The sequence below is a fragment of the Oncorhynchus tshawytscha genome, linkage group LG01, assembly GCF_018296145.1.
Source record: "Oncorhynchus tshawytscha isolate Ot180627B linkage group LG01, Otsh_v2.0, whole genome shotgun sequence".
In the NCBI taxonomy this organism is placed as follows: domain Eukaryota; kingdom Metazoa; phylum Chordata; class Actinopteri; order Salmoniformes; family Salmonidae; genus Oncorhynchus; species Oncorhynchus tshawytscha.
This window is the reverse complement of record NC_056429.1, coordinates 90,801,934-90,815,921: the sequence shown is the minus strand read 5'-3', so window position 1 is coordinate 90,815,921 and position 13,988 is coordinate 90,801,934.

Here is a 13,988-nt window from a genome sequence, read left to right as displayed (position 1 = left end):
ATTCAAGTTGCCTCCTCTGTAATTCAGCTGCCCACTAAACAACGTAAAGTGAAAATGTGCATTCTATTCTGACATTCTAAGAATTGATTCATTGGGCCGCCTAATAATTGACAAATTAAGCACTGATTACAACCAACGCAATCATTATTTACTGAATGAAGACTGTGCATTCATCTCCAATTAGGTAAATTCTGTCTCTTATTACTGCTCAACTTACAGTAATATAAAGTTACCATCGTCCTCTCTGTCACACAAAAAAATGGCACAATATTTGTATTGATTGTGTGCTGGTGTCAGATGATATGAAGGAATCTTTTAGAAAGTTGACTGTTCTCAGGTGTTTGTGTAAAATATTGACAGCCTCTCTCAATCTCTGCCTCAGTATTTCTGTTCATATTTGGGATTGATTTATGATTCATCCTAATCTTGGATTGATTTATGATTCATCCTCATTTGGGATTGATTTTTGATTCATCCTCATTTGGGATTGAGTTATGATTAATCCTTATTTGTCATGTTGAAAACATGAGGATGCCTTTCCCTTTTTCAAATTGGAGAACTTGGCATATCTGAGGTTATATGGTGTTGCAGTGTAACCGGTGGGAAATGGCTAGCTAGTTAGCGGTGGTGCGCACTAATAGCGTTTCAATCGGTGACGTCACTTGCTCTGAGACCTTGAAGCAGTTGTTTCCATTGCAGCGAAAGTATTCACCCCCCTTGGCATTTTTCCTATTTTGTTGCCTTACAATCTGGAATTTAAATATATTTGGGTGGGGTTGTATAATTTGATTTACACAACATGCCTACCACTTTGAAGATGCAAACTATTTTTTACTGTGAAACAAACAAGAAATAACAACAACAAAAAACAGAAAACAGTATGCATAACTATTCACCCCACCAAAGTCAATACTTTGTAGAGCCACCTTTTGCAGCAATTACAGCTGCAAGTCTCTTGGGGTTTGTCTCTATAAGCTTGGCACATCTAGCCACTGGGATTCTTGCCCATTCTTCAAGGCAAAACTGCTCCAGCTCCTTCAAGTTGGATGGGTTCCGCTGGTGTACAGAAATCTTTAAGTCATACCACAGATTCTCAATTGGATTGAGGTCTGGGCTATGACTAGGCTATTCCAAGTCATTTAAATGTTTCCCCTTAAACCACTCAAGTGTTGCTTCAGCAGTATAATTAGGGTCATTGTCCTGTTGGAAGGTGAATCACCGTCCCAGTCTCAAATCTCTGGAAGACTGAAACAAGTTTCCCACAAGAATTTCCCTGTATTTAGCACCATCCATTATTCCTTCAATTCTGACCAGTTTCCCAGTCCCTGCCGATGAAAAACATCCCCACTGCATGATGGTGCCACCACCATGCTTCACTGTGGTGATGGTGTTCTTGGGGTGATGGGAGGTGTTGGGTTTGCACCAGACATAGCGTTTTCCTTGATGGCCAAAAAGCAACATGCCCTCCTTGCCTGGTCCATAAGTTTTGGTGGGCGGCCCTCTCTTGGCAGGTTTGTTGTGGTGCCATATTCTTTCAATTTTTTAATAATGGTTTTAATGGTGCTCCATGGGATGTTCAAAGTTTCTGATATTTTTTTATAACCCAACCCTGATCTGTACTTCTCCACAACTTTGTCTCTGACCTGTTTGGAGAACTACTTGGTCTTCCTGGTGCCGCTTGCTTGGAGGTGCCCCCTGCTTAGTGGTGTTGCAGACTCTGGGGCCTTTCGGAACAGGTGTATATATTCTGAGATCAAATGACACTAAAATTGCATACAGTTGGACTTTATTCCAAGGATCTGTCCTAATTTCCCCACTCTTTTCATCTCCTTCTGACCGCTGAGGATCTGTCCTAATCCTCCTACTCTGTTCAGCTCCTTCTGACAGAAGAGGATCTGTCCTAATCCCCCCACTGTGTTCAGCTCCTTCTGACAGAAGAGGATCTGTCCTAATCCCCCGACTCTGTTCAGCTCCTTCTGACTGCTGAGGATCTGTCCTAATCCTCCTACTCGGTTCAGCTCCTTTTGACTGCTGAGGATCTGTCCTAATCCTCCTACTCTGTTCAGCTCCTTCTGGCAGCTGAGGTTCTGTCCTAATTACCCCACTCTGTTCAGCTCCTAGTTCCTTTGTTTGTTGGTTTGTTTACTCCTGTTTTTTTGTCATTCCCCTTCCCTCCTCTGCTCTACTCGGGGGACCCCATGGCGCGGGACAAAAAACATGCCTAAAAACCGACCAACACACTTGAACTCCCATCACTGTTCAAAACCTCTTTCCGTTTGGTGGTAATGATCTATACTGAGGCTTGGAAGGGAAACATACTGTACACCCATGAATTCCCCCCCCATTTCATCTACATTAAATGTTGCATCCATTTTAATGTTGGTGTTTGCCAACTATCATTGGCAATGTGGGGCCCAGCGTTTGGATAGATTGATAATCATGTAGGGTAGCCTAGTGGTTAGAGCGTTGGACTAGTAACCGGAAGGTTGCGAGTTCAAACCCCTGAGCTGACAAGGTACAAATGTGTCATTCTGCCCCTGAACAGGCAGTTAACCCACTGTTCCTAGGCCATCATTGAAAATAAGAATTTGTTCTTAACTGACTTGCCTGGTTAAATAAAGGTAAAATTATTATTATTTATTTTTTAAAGTACTCAAAGGAGCGACCTACAGGCGTAGACATGCACATCAAACTCCCACATATTCATGATGCCTCTGTCATAGCAAACCCAGACAAGCCACCTACCTGTTTGTGGTGAACAGATGGACAGACCATTCTAGATACAGCACTCTCAGAGAAGGTACGGTCTTCTGGCCAGTTCACTTGGTGGATCAGTGTTGTTTGTGTGGTTAAATTGATAAGGAAACTACTTGACTCAGTGTGGTTCTATGACCATGCGGGCCCTTTGCTGCCAGTCTGAGTCTGAGACAGCTATATTGATACTATTCACCCATTGCAGATGGCTGTGTCTGGCTCCTTTTAAAATTAACAAATAATGGCGCCGGAGGGGAGGCTGCCATTTTACGGGCTCCTAATCAACTATGCTATTTTGTTTGTTTTTTCGCATTGTTTGTAACTCATTTTGTACATGTTGCTGATACCATCTCTTATACCATCTCTTATGACCAAAAAGAGCTTCTGGACATCAGAACAGCGATTACTCACCTCAAATTAGACAAAGATGTTTTATTTAATGACACAAAGAATATATTGCTTTGTCAAAGCAAGGCCCAAATCTATGTCATTAGCGTGAAGAAAAGATGGAGGAATAGGGGGAGGAGGGCATGGTGCCTTGTAAGAATTCGCCGTTGAGTAGGTAAACCACCACTTCCCTGCATATGATTGGCCAACATGCAATCATTGGAAAACAAACTGGACGATCTACAATTAAGACTATCCTACAAACGGAACATTAAAAACTGTAATATCCTATGTTTCACCGAGACGTGGCTGAATGACAAGACGGATAATATAGAGCTGGCTGGCTTCTCCATGCATCGGCAGTACAGAATAGAAGTAGGATACCTCATGATAAGCTGTAGACCACACTATCTACCAAGAGTTCTCATCTGTATTATCCGTAGCCGTCTATTTACCACCACAAACCGATGCTGGCACTAAGACCGCACTCAACAAGGCCATAAGCAAACAAGAAAATGCTCACCCAGAAGTGGCACTCCTAGTGGCCGGGGACTTTAATGCAGGCAAACTTAAATCTGTTTTATCTCATTTCTACCAGCATGTCACATGTGCAAACAGAGGGAAAAAACTCTAGACCACCTTTACTCCACACACAGAGATGCATACAAAGAGAAGAGGAATTCGGAGTGGACTACTAGTCCAACTCAGGAGGCATGCACACCATCCACCACTTCCGAGTATATTATTCGCCGATGTTCTGTCTCTGGAAAATAAAGTAGATGAGCTCAGGGCGAGTATCTCCTTCCAGAGAGACTTCAGGGATTGTGACATACTCTGTTTCACGGAAACATGACTTTCTCGGGATATACTGTCCCTATCCATTCAGCCATCTGGGTTCTCATTACATCTCTCAGACAGAAATAAAGACCCCTCCGGGGAAAAAAAAAAAAAAGAAAGGCAAGGGTGTACTCATGGTGTGATTGTGATAACATACAGAAACTCAAGTCATTTTGTTCACCCGACCTAGAATACCTCACAATCAAATGCTAACAATATTACCTCCCAAGAGAATTCTCTTTGATTATAGTCATAGCCGTGCATATTCCCCCTCAAGCCGATACCATGACAGCCCTCAAAGAACTACACTGGGCTTTATGCAACCTGGAAACCAGATATCCTGAAGCCGCATTTATTAGGAGGAAAACACTACCGAAGTTCTACCAACCCATTGAGCTAGTAAAACAGTTGACCACTGCTACTCAACTTTTTGAAATACCTACAAGGCCCTCCTGCACCCTCCCTTTGGAAAATCTGATCATGACTCCATTTTGCTCCTCCTTTCCTATAGGCAGAAACTCAAACAGGAAGTACCCGTGCGAAGGTCTATTCAACGCTGGGCTGACCAATAGGAATCCATGCTTCAGGACCGTTTTGATCACGTGGACTGCAATGTGTTCCGGGTAGCTTCTGAGAATAACATTGACGAATACATGGATACGGTGACTGAGTTCATCAGGAAGTATATAGGAGATATTGTTCCCACTATGACGATTAAAACCTACCCAAATCAGAAACTGTGGATAGATGGCAGCATTTGCGCAAAACTGAAAGTGTGAACCACTGCATTTAACCATGACAAGGTGACTGGGAATATGGTCGAATACAAACAGTGTAGTGTCATAACTCTCCTGTGACGATCTGAAGGATCAGGTTACAGTGGATCCGCTCTACAGTGTGCTCTCTCCCGTAGAGGGAGAGGGGGGAGAACAGGAAGTAGGCTGTTTTATGGCAGTCGTAAAATATGCTGCCTCTATGGTCTGTAGTGTTCGAGTTTGCAATGTAAACTGTGGAACACAGAGAGACACTTGGACAATCAAACGTTTTGATTATTAAACAATATTTATATATTTGAGAATGTGGGAATGGTCCGTGGGTATTTAAAGTGCAGATGGACAGGCAACCACAGAGAGAGACAACAAGACATACCCTCGTCAATATGTAAATTGCCATTTCTTTTGAGTGTAGTTATCAGCTATGAGTCTCCCGCTCTTGAGCGGTCCCCACCCCCTTTCCTTTGTCTACCAAGCCGTCATATCGGTTTTGTCCGCTAGGGACTTTTTCTTTATCATGCAGTAACCCATGTATGAACTAATTGTGTTTGATTATGTAATTCTGTAATTGATTATTAAGTTAGTAAATAAATAATTGAAGCAATTTTTATACCTAAATTAATCATTTAGGTAGGGCCCATTCGATCAACACATGGTGCCCCGTGCTAGGATTCTAAGATAGAATGAGACATTTATTTAGATTCAGCCTATATAAAATTGGAAAGCAGATTGCATTATGCACCCAGATTATGTTATACAATATGGGAGTTGTAGACAGGATTTGTTGACGTGTGCTGCATTTGAACAATACAAGGAGGTTCCCTCTGTCTTGTTTCTCTGACATAGTCAGTGTTGGGTTAGATTACATCTTTAGTGCTAGGACACAATCCAGCTAATTATAGAAATTTGACAAATAGTTGCGTTGGGCCAAAGGTGCTATTTCTGTCTCTTGTGTTTCAGAAGCGGGTAGACTCAGTCATTATTCATTTCTCGAGTGAGGACATAGGGTCAGCCGATTCAAATTTGAGGATATATTAGCTTGACCAAGCAATAATTCTCTGTCCCGCTCGTTTTCAGTAGCGTGAGGAGACCACTGTGTATTCTGTTGTTTTCTGCGCGTTCTGGTTAAAACATCGCAAAAATAATGGGTTTGATCGTAAGACATTATTAGTAAAACTATTCCCTTGTTTAAATATGTTGTGTTTGAAAGTGTACAAAGTAGCATTAGATTGCACGAGATGCTACAGCTAACAAAGGGAGAGCAACCATTTTGTTATTCCTGTGTCACTTTGAAATTCCTCTGTCTTGGGCGACGGAAGTCCCGCCCTTTGTACTTCCGTTTGACTTCAGCTTCCTGCGATCAGTGACCCCTTTTTTTTAAAGAATTATTTGTGACACCCAACGTGTGTCACGTTTATATCAAGTGGCTAATTATGATATCCAGCCAATCTCAATTGATTGGATATCAAAGTCTCATTCAATTCAAAGTTAAATTGTTAAACATACCTTTTCAGGTTATTTCAATGAAATGAGACAATTTAAACTTTTCCACATTAACCTTGATACAGCTACATTTTCAGGTTAATTCAAGTTTAAATCCCAAATAGCCTATACAGGTTTGATTTATCATTAACATTGATTAATCAGTCAAATTTGCTTTCGCAAAGCTCATTGAGTACTACCAGGTACTGACAGAAGTCCCACCTTCGCGGGAATCCCATGTGGCTTCGGCCTTAGGGATATGTGAACCTGGTGGTGAATGTAGTGATCCGAGGGGAAGGAGGAGGGCTGAAGCTCAAAGACGAGGGCACACTGAGCTAGGAACGCCCAACAGGTGCAGGTGCTTGACTCTCCACTGAAGCGTTCCAGAGGTGGTAAACGGGGCTCCCGAGAAGGTGGAGTGACCGATGAGACAGCGCTGCTAGCCGCTGAGTCGCTGAGGGGCTGTGGGGTTATCACCGTGGTAGGAGGCCTCTCAGATAACCTGTGGAATTGCTCCAACAAACTGTCCAACGCCCAGTCATGGCGTTTAGCCAACATTTGGACCCCCCTCCACAAGGCCACAAAGCAATTACTCGTACATACCGATGGTGGCTCCATGGGTGGAGATGGTGTTGCACAGCTGGTCCGGGTCTGCTGGGTCAGTTCGTACTATCAGAACCAAGATAAGACCCAGATACAGACTGTCGAAGTAACAATGTTTATTGTAGCAACAGGGGCAGGCAAAAACAGGTCAAGGCAGGCAGGGGTTGATAATCCAGAGTCTGGGGGCAAGGGTACAGGTCGGCAGGCAGACTCAGGGTCAGGGTAGGCAGAGGTCGGTAATCCAGAGGGCGGCAGAGGAACAGATCGGCAGACAGGGACAGGCAGAGTGGTCAGGCAGGTGGGCTCAGAGTCAGGACAGGCAAGGGTCAAAACTGGGAGGACAGGAAAAGAGAGACTGGGACAAAACAGGAGCTGAGAAACAAAACGCTGGTTGACTCGAACAAACAAGACCAACTGGCAGACAAACAGAGAACACAGGAATAAGTACACAGGTGATAATGGGGAGATGGGCGTCACCTGGAGGGGTGTGGAAACAATCACAAAGACAGGTGAAACAGATCAGGGTGTGACTGTCTATTCAATTTAATAAGTTAAGTTGTCGAACATACCTAAAGTTTAATTCCCGGATAGCCTATCCAGGTGCAGTATCGAACGCATCCAAACCCGAACTTTGAAAATAGTGGGGGCTGGTCCCCGCTAATTAGTGAACCCTCACCCATAAAAGGATTGATCACTGACCTCAGCAGCGATACAAATCCTAATTATGCCATTAGCGGAAAAACATCAGAAATTGCGAACATCGCTCTCCAAAATCAACCATCGAACACCGGCTGTGTAATGGTTCTCTCCTCTTTAGCCCTTATGTATTGCCATCAAAGATTAGCATTGGTCCAGTACCGCAGTGCTCAGCAGAAGCGTGTGCAAGGCATGGCTGACATGAAAGGACAGGTGGAGAGAACTGAGCAACTATTGACAAAAGCAGGAAATGAAAACATTCTGCTAGTCGAGGAACTGCGTTTGAAATCTGAACAATTGAAAGTAATTGCAAATACTTATGACGATGAACGAGCACAAACTCCTCAACAAAATTGTTTTCGACAGGAACCACTCGATTTAGCCAAAATTAAATAAGATGTAGTCCACTCCAAACTAGATAAATGTATCTAATTATCTTCAAACAACATTCAGGCACCGAGTAATATGGTGCCTCTCCACCAATAAAGCCAAAGCTTGGCTTCTCCTCTTGGCCTTTCAGCCCCAATTTTCCCACAAGATGAAGCCAACCCTCTCCGCCCGCTTAGCGTGGAATGCCTTTACAAACTCATCAAAAATGTCCCCAATTTTGTTCTGTTCCAAGTCAGCCAAACATTCCTAGCTGACATAGAGGACGCATTGGATGGCTACCTGAACACTACCTGTTTACCTGTTGAAGCGAACGTTGAATAGACACGTGACAGGGTTCATTCGTCTACAACAGAAACACGTGCTCAATGACAATGCTAAACTTGCCACAGCTTTGAAATTAGAATGAAGTGGTTCTGTGACTCGCAAACACAATAACTCAATGTCAAACAAGCTCGGAATGAACACCCACAAGCTTAGTATTAGGCTTCGTTCAGCTTACGTTGGCCTACTCACTGAAACAGGAATGGAAGAGCTGTTACCATTCAAAAAAGTGTTTCTGTCAAACATGTATTCCACCTTCATTACCTACTTTTGCCCTACAACCCACGTTGGCTTGCCTATCTTTTCAAAAGCTCACCACGCTAAGAGCCCTGACATCTCGGTTTTGAACTCACTCCACAACAAAAACCATGACTCCAATAACCACCGCAGTTGAAATAACTGTACTAACTGTACGTCGCCATCGAAACAACTACCACTACAATCGTCTGGTTCGCTACGTTCCTACACAAGCGTAACAAATGGTTAAAGGACGGTCACCAATGTTCTCTGGAAGTTCCACTACGTGATGAACTAAAGCGAGAAAGATTTGAGAAAAGGGTAAAAGATAAGTCACAAGGACTAGATGGGGATTTACCGGACACCAGGTCCGCAGGAATTAACACCCATAGCAAGGATGTTAAAAATCGGAATTCTCCCTCGAGACCCTATTTGGACCCGCTCGATCAAGAAACAAGCCCACAGGCTTTGTCTATAGACTCTGATACAAAGGTTGCAAAGAGACATATCAAAAGCTTCGCTAAAGCCAAGCCCACTCAAAATCCGAAAAGTTGATCTGCTTTCACCTTGAACAGAAATGGCACATCACGTCGTTGCGAACGACCACTCCACTTTGTGGAGAATATGTCCACTAGCCACGAATCTAACCGGCCATACCTGGAAACAGTCCTGGAGGACTGCTTAACTTGCGCTAATTGATTCGGGCGCCACAATATCGCTCATCTCTCAAACATTGTTCAATGATCTCAAAATGGCTTTGAAGCCAACTAAACGTTGGTTAAAAGTGGAACGATGTGAAACTACACTTCAAGGTTTTATCAGACTACCTCGCCTCTCACATGGAGAATCATGCTGAAACTACACTTCCAAAACGTATTGCTCATTCACCCTGTGTATGTTACCAGCCTCGAATCTGTACCCCTGCTACTCGGAGCAGACTTGATGGATCGGTTACTCCCACTGATGGATTGGAACACCAACCATGTATGGTCGCAGGTCACAGTGCCTTCTCCACTGACCACACTGTCTTCCCCTAATGCTAGCTGCAACGCAATCATTCACGAGGGATGTCTGTAAAAAGCACCCCTTGGGAAAAATACATTTTGAAACCTCTTGGTGCAGAATCCGATCCAAGGAGATATTATGATATCTCGACACATTCCATCAGCAAACCTGATTGACCATTATTTTTCATGATTTCGAGCCAGGAGTCTCTGTGAATGAGCAACTTCCCTCCTCCTTGAAGTTGTGCAATACTGTAATTGAGATGAACTTCTCTTGCCCTACGTACACTTCCGCAAGCACTGCAGGCGTCTCAACAAGTAAAACATTGACGCGTAGAGTGTACTCTGCTTCCGATGATACATCTTCCACTTTGTGGGGGACTGTAACCCCTTACAATGACACTAATGGTGTCAGTCCCGAAACTGACCCGATGACTCCCACTGGTGAAACACTTTGCCATGTCACAGACAGATATCCTCGTCTCAGTTCGCAAGTACTGAAGAGGTTGCCACACACGGAAGCTGTGGTGAGTGACAGGCCTCGACAGCCACTGAGCGTTTTGAAGCATAAACACCAGGAGATTTGATTGAAAGGTTACCGCCATTCTCATAACAACGCGGCCACTGACAACTCGTACATAGGGTCAGATATTTTTCCTTTGTGCCTTGGATACCAACACCAAACAGTGGTGGGGAGGTCCCGAGATACAAAGGGGAGAACACAAGTCCAGACCCATGTTGAGCCTCATCGAGGCCGTTGGGGGGTCGAGACTGCGTGCAACACTGTACTAGGCTGCCAGAGCAGAAAACAAATCTAGTTGTAAACTTCCCTATGAGAACAGTGAGGAGCAGACAGGCCCCTAGACAGGGATTATTTAACTTAGAACACATCTAAGATATTACTGAGGTGTACCACACTGGTCGTAAAATAAGTCCAGTGGACTTCCACCTCAAACAAATGGCAAAAATAGTAATACCTTGCCATGTGTATGTTCAACCACAAAACAACTAGTAAAACGCTCTAATCATGTGTTCCGGTAGGATAACATTTCAGAATAAATTGGTAGGATAACTGGTCCCCTTGAGCACCAGTACCAATGCCAGCACAGTCAGTCCAGCAACAATCAGTAAGAGGATTAGAGACCTCACGAGTCAAATTGCTATTGATAATAGCGACAGAGGAGTTAGTAGTCACTCAGATTGCAACAAGTGTAAGGGAATCTCCAGAACACTCTTCAGATGGTCAACACACATGCCACTAATAAAGAGAACCCTCCATTCAGGAGGAAAGTTATTAGAAGTCATGAACCATGATCACACCGCGTATGACTGGTTCAGTGCTTAGAGAGTACTTCCGTTGTGAGGTTAGCTCCTCCGTGGATAACAAAACTATAAAAAAGACTCCTTCAGTCCTATCACCACTACAATGGTAAAACTACTACAGGTCCCCTTAACACATGTCTCACACAAGCGTAAGCACAAACACACATGTACAACAGAACATTTCATGAGGATTTATGCTCGGATCACTTAAAGGTCCGAGCAAAATACCAACCGTAGTAAAGTTGAAAATGTACTTTGAGGCCTTTCGTTCTACAGCTACAGTACTCACCAGTTTCTCCACAGAGGTCCATAGGTCATCCCTTTAGACTGCCCGAAGCTGGTGCCTTGCAGCTCTAGACTTATCATGTAGTTATCAACTTAGGATAGTGCCCTAAGCAATTTCGGAATGCCCTAGATATTAGACAATGCCATGATAGGGTCATTTGCCAAGACCTTTAACATATGTAGAAAACAGTCCAATTAGTACCGGAAGTCTAGGACCAAAACGCTCCTTAACAGCTTCTACCCCAAAGCCATAAGACTGCTGAACAATTAATCAAATGGCCACCCAGACTATTTACATTGACCCCCCCCTCCCCCACCCCCTTTTTTTTACACTACTGCTACTCGCTGTTCATTATCTATGCATAGTCACTTTACAATTGACCTCAACTAACCTGTACCCCCGCACATTGACTCGGTACCGGTAACCCCTGTATATAGCCTAATTATTGTTATTTTATTGTGTTACTTTTTTTTTTTACTTTAGTTTATATAGTAAATATTTACTTAACTCTATTTTCTTAAAACGGCATTGTTGGTCAAGGGTTTATAAGTATTTCACGGTAAAGTCTACACCTGTTGTATTCGGTGCATGTGACAAATGACACTGGATTTTGATTTGAATAATACCACACAGAGATTTGAACCCACAGACATAGAAGGATATTCAGTTATCTTATTTTCCAGTTGATGTGACACAGACACCTTGGCTACACTATGAACTGTCTGAGAAGCCCCATCTCTCCTTGGTGTGACCTTCCACCCCTACAGCAACAGGAACCATTTTGGCGACAGAAACAAAGCCGCGACCCACCACTGTGCCTGTGGTCAAAACCTGACATGTTGCTCTGCCCTCTCGCTCTCTCTCTCTTTTTTTTCTCTCTCACATTGTTTTTTCTTTCTCTCATCCTCTCTTTCTCTCTATTTCTCTCTATCTCTCTTCTGTTAGTATGGAGAGGGGAAAACAGGCCCTGAAAGGGTGGGAATATGAAAATGAATTAAATAGTGAACAGGTGCAGCTAGATGCCAAAGGGAGATTTCTGTGGAGAACCAAACTGCTGCAAACCAAGTCAGTGGGAGGTGGTTGTACAATCAGAGGCAGGATAAAAGAGCCAGTGGCACACAGGCCTCGCTCTTGTCAAAGTAGTAGCAATGAAATCCTGTCTACTGTGACCGCTGCCAGCCGAGAGAACCTGTGTTAACACTTTGGGGTAAGCGCAGGCGCTGGCGCTGTCAGGTAGGAGGACGGGCACTGAGTGGGAGCTGGGCAGCAGCCATCTTGTTCAGGAGCAGATGGTGGCAAGGCTGGCAGGGGAGGGGCTGCTTAGCAGAACTAATCAGACAGTAACGGATAGGGCAGCTGGGAAGCCTGGCAGCCAGGCGGGAGTGTGCAGGAGAACTGCAGAGTGTCATGATGTTGACAGTGGTGTGCCCATTGGCCTGGGATGAGACCTTGCCATGTCTTCTCGCCTTTCTGTTGGGTGCCCCTCTCCCTGCCACTGTGCCTCAGGCCCTCGGCCAGCCTGGCCCTCTCACGTGGCAAGGTACAAATACCAACCTTCTCCAGAGAATGTCCTCCCTCCCCCCCCCTCTCTCTCTGTCTCTCTTTCTCTTTCTTTGTTTCTTTGTTTCTTTGTTTTACCTTGTCGAGGAAGGTACAGAGGACATCAGATATTGAGTCAGGTCTGCATATAGGTGCTATAACCACATAGAAATAGATTAAAATGTGAATGTTCCTTCTGTTATTTTACTTTCTATGCACTAATCAAGTAATGCAGGTGGAGTATACTGGCATATTGATTTCGGTGTTTTATGGGGTTTGCTTTTTATCACAGAATAATTAGCTGTTCATTCAGAATTGAGCTGGTAATGCCGATCTAAAGGACTGAAGGTGCTGAATACAATCCACAGCCTTGTCTTACATTTCAGAGTGGGATGTATCTAGAAAACATATATTGTAATAAACACAGAATGTCATGAAATTGGTGCTGACTTATCCATACTTACTTTAATTCATTCAACATTTAAACATTTGTAGGACCCATTTCGTGGCAAATCAACTCCATTCAGGCCCACTTTCTTTTGACCAAACTTCTGTAGTTTTATAGGGATGAAGTATCAATGAGCAGTACCACTCTTCCTCAGTAGATAGGGCAACAGTCCCTGTCCCATCTCTCTATCTCTCCATGTTGTCAGGTGGTACAGAATAGAACGCTGAGTGTCCTCAGGCAAAATGGAGGCAAATCTATTGGGTGCAACTGTTCCCGCTCGGACCAACTGCCCTACTTACGGTTTCTGGAAGTTGGGTTGCCATCCCTGCTTACCTCCTTCTCTCCCCAAGATACAGGCACACATTTTTAATTAATTTACTCCATGGTCATGGTCTTTCTTCTATCCTGTGGTGGAGGTAGGCAGAGGCTGGGTTGTTGCAGGTACAGCTATTCTCTCTTTCTATATACTGTAGCCTTCTACATTTAGTATGAATACAGCTAGTATACACTTATTTTGTAAAATGATTTCAATGACATCAATTATTTTGTTGTTAGTGTGCGTCTAAAGGTTAGACTCTAACCCTACAATTGAAATGCCTCATAAAATATATTCTGCCATTTCAGATCCTGTGAGAGTCAGTATGTCACACAATGGCCTCAAAGTATTCTGGAATGTGTAAGTGCACCTGCTGTTTTTGGTGTGTGTGTTTGTCTGTGTGTGTGTGTGTGTGTGCGCTCGCTTGTGTGCGTGTGTGTGTGCGTGTGTGTGAGAGACAGAGAATGTGTTGAAAGATCAAATGCGGAGATTGTGTGTATTTGAAAGACCGAGAGGTATCATCTGTGTGTCTTTGTGACTACACATAGCCCTGCTGTCTGTCTCTCTGTCTGCCTGACTGACTGCCTGTCTG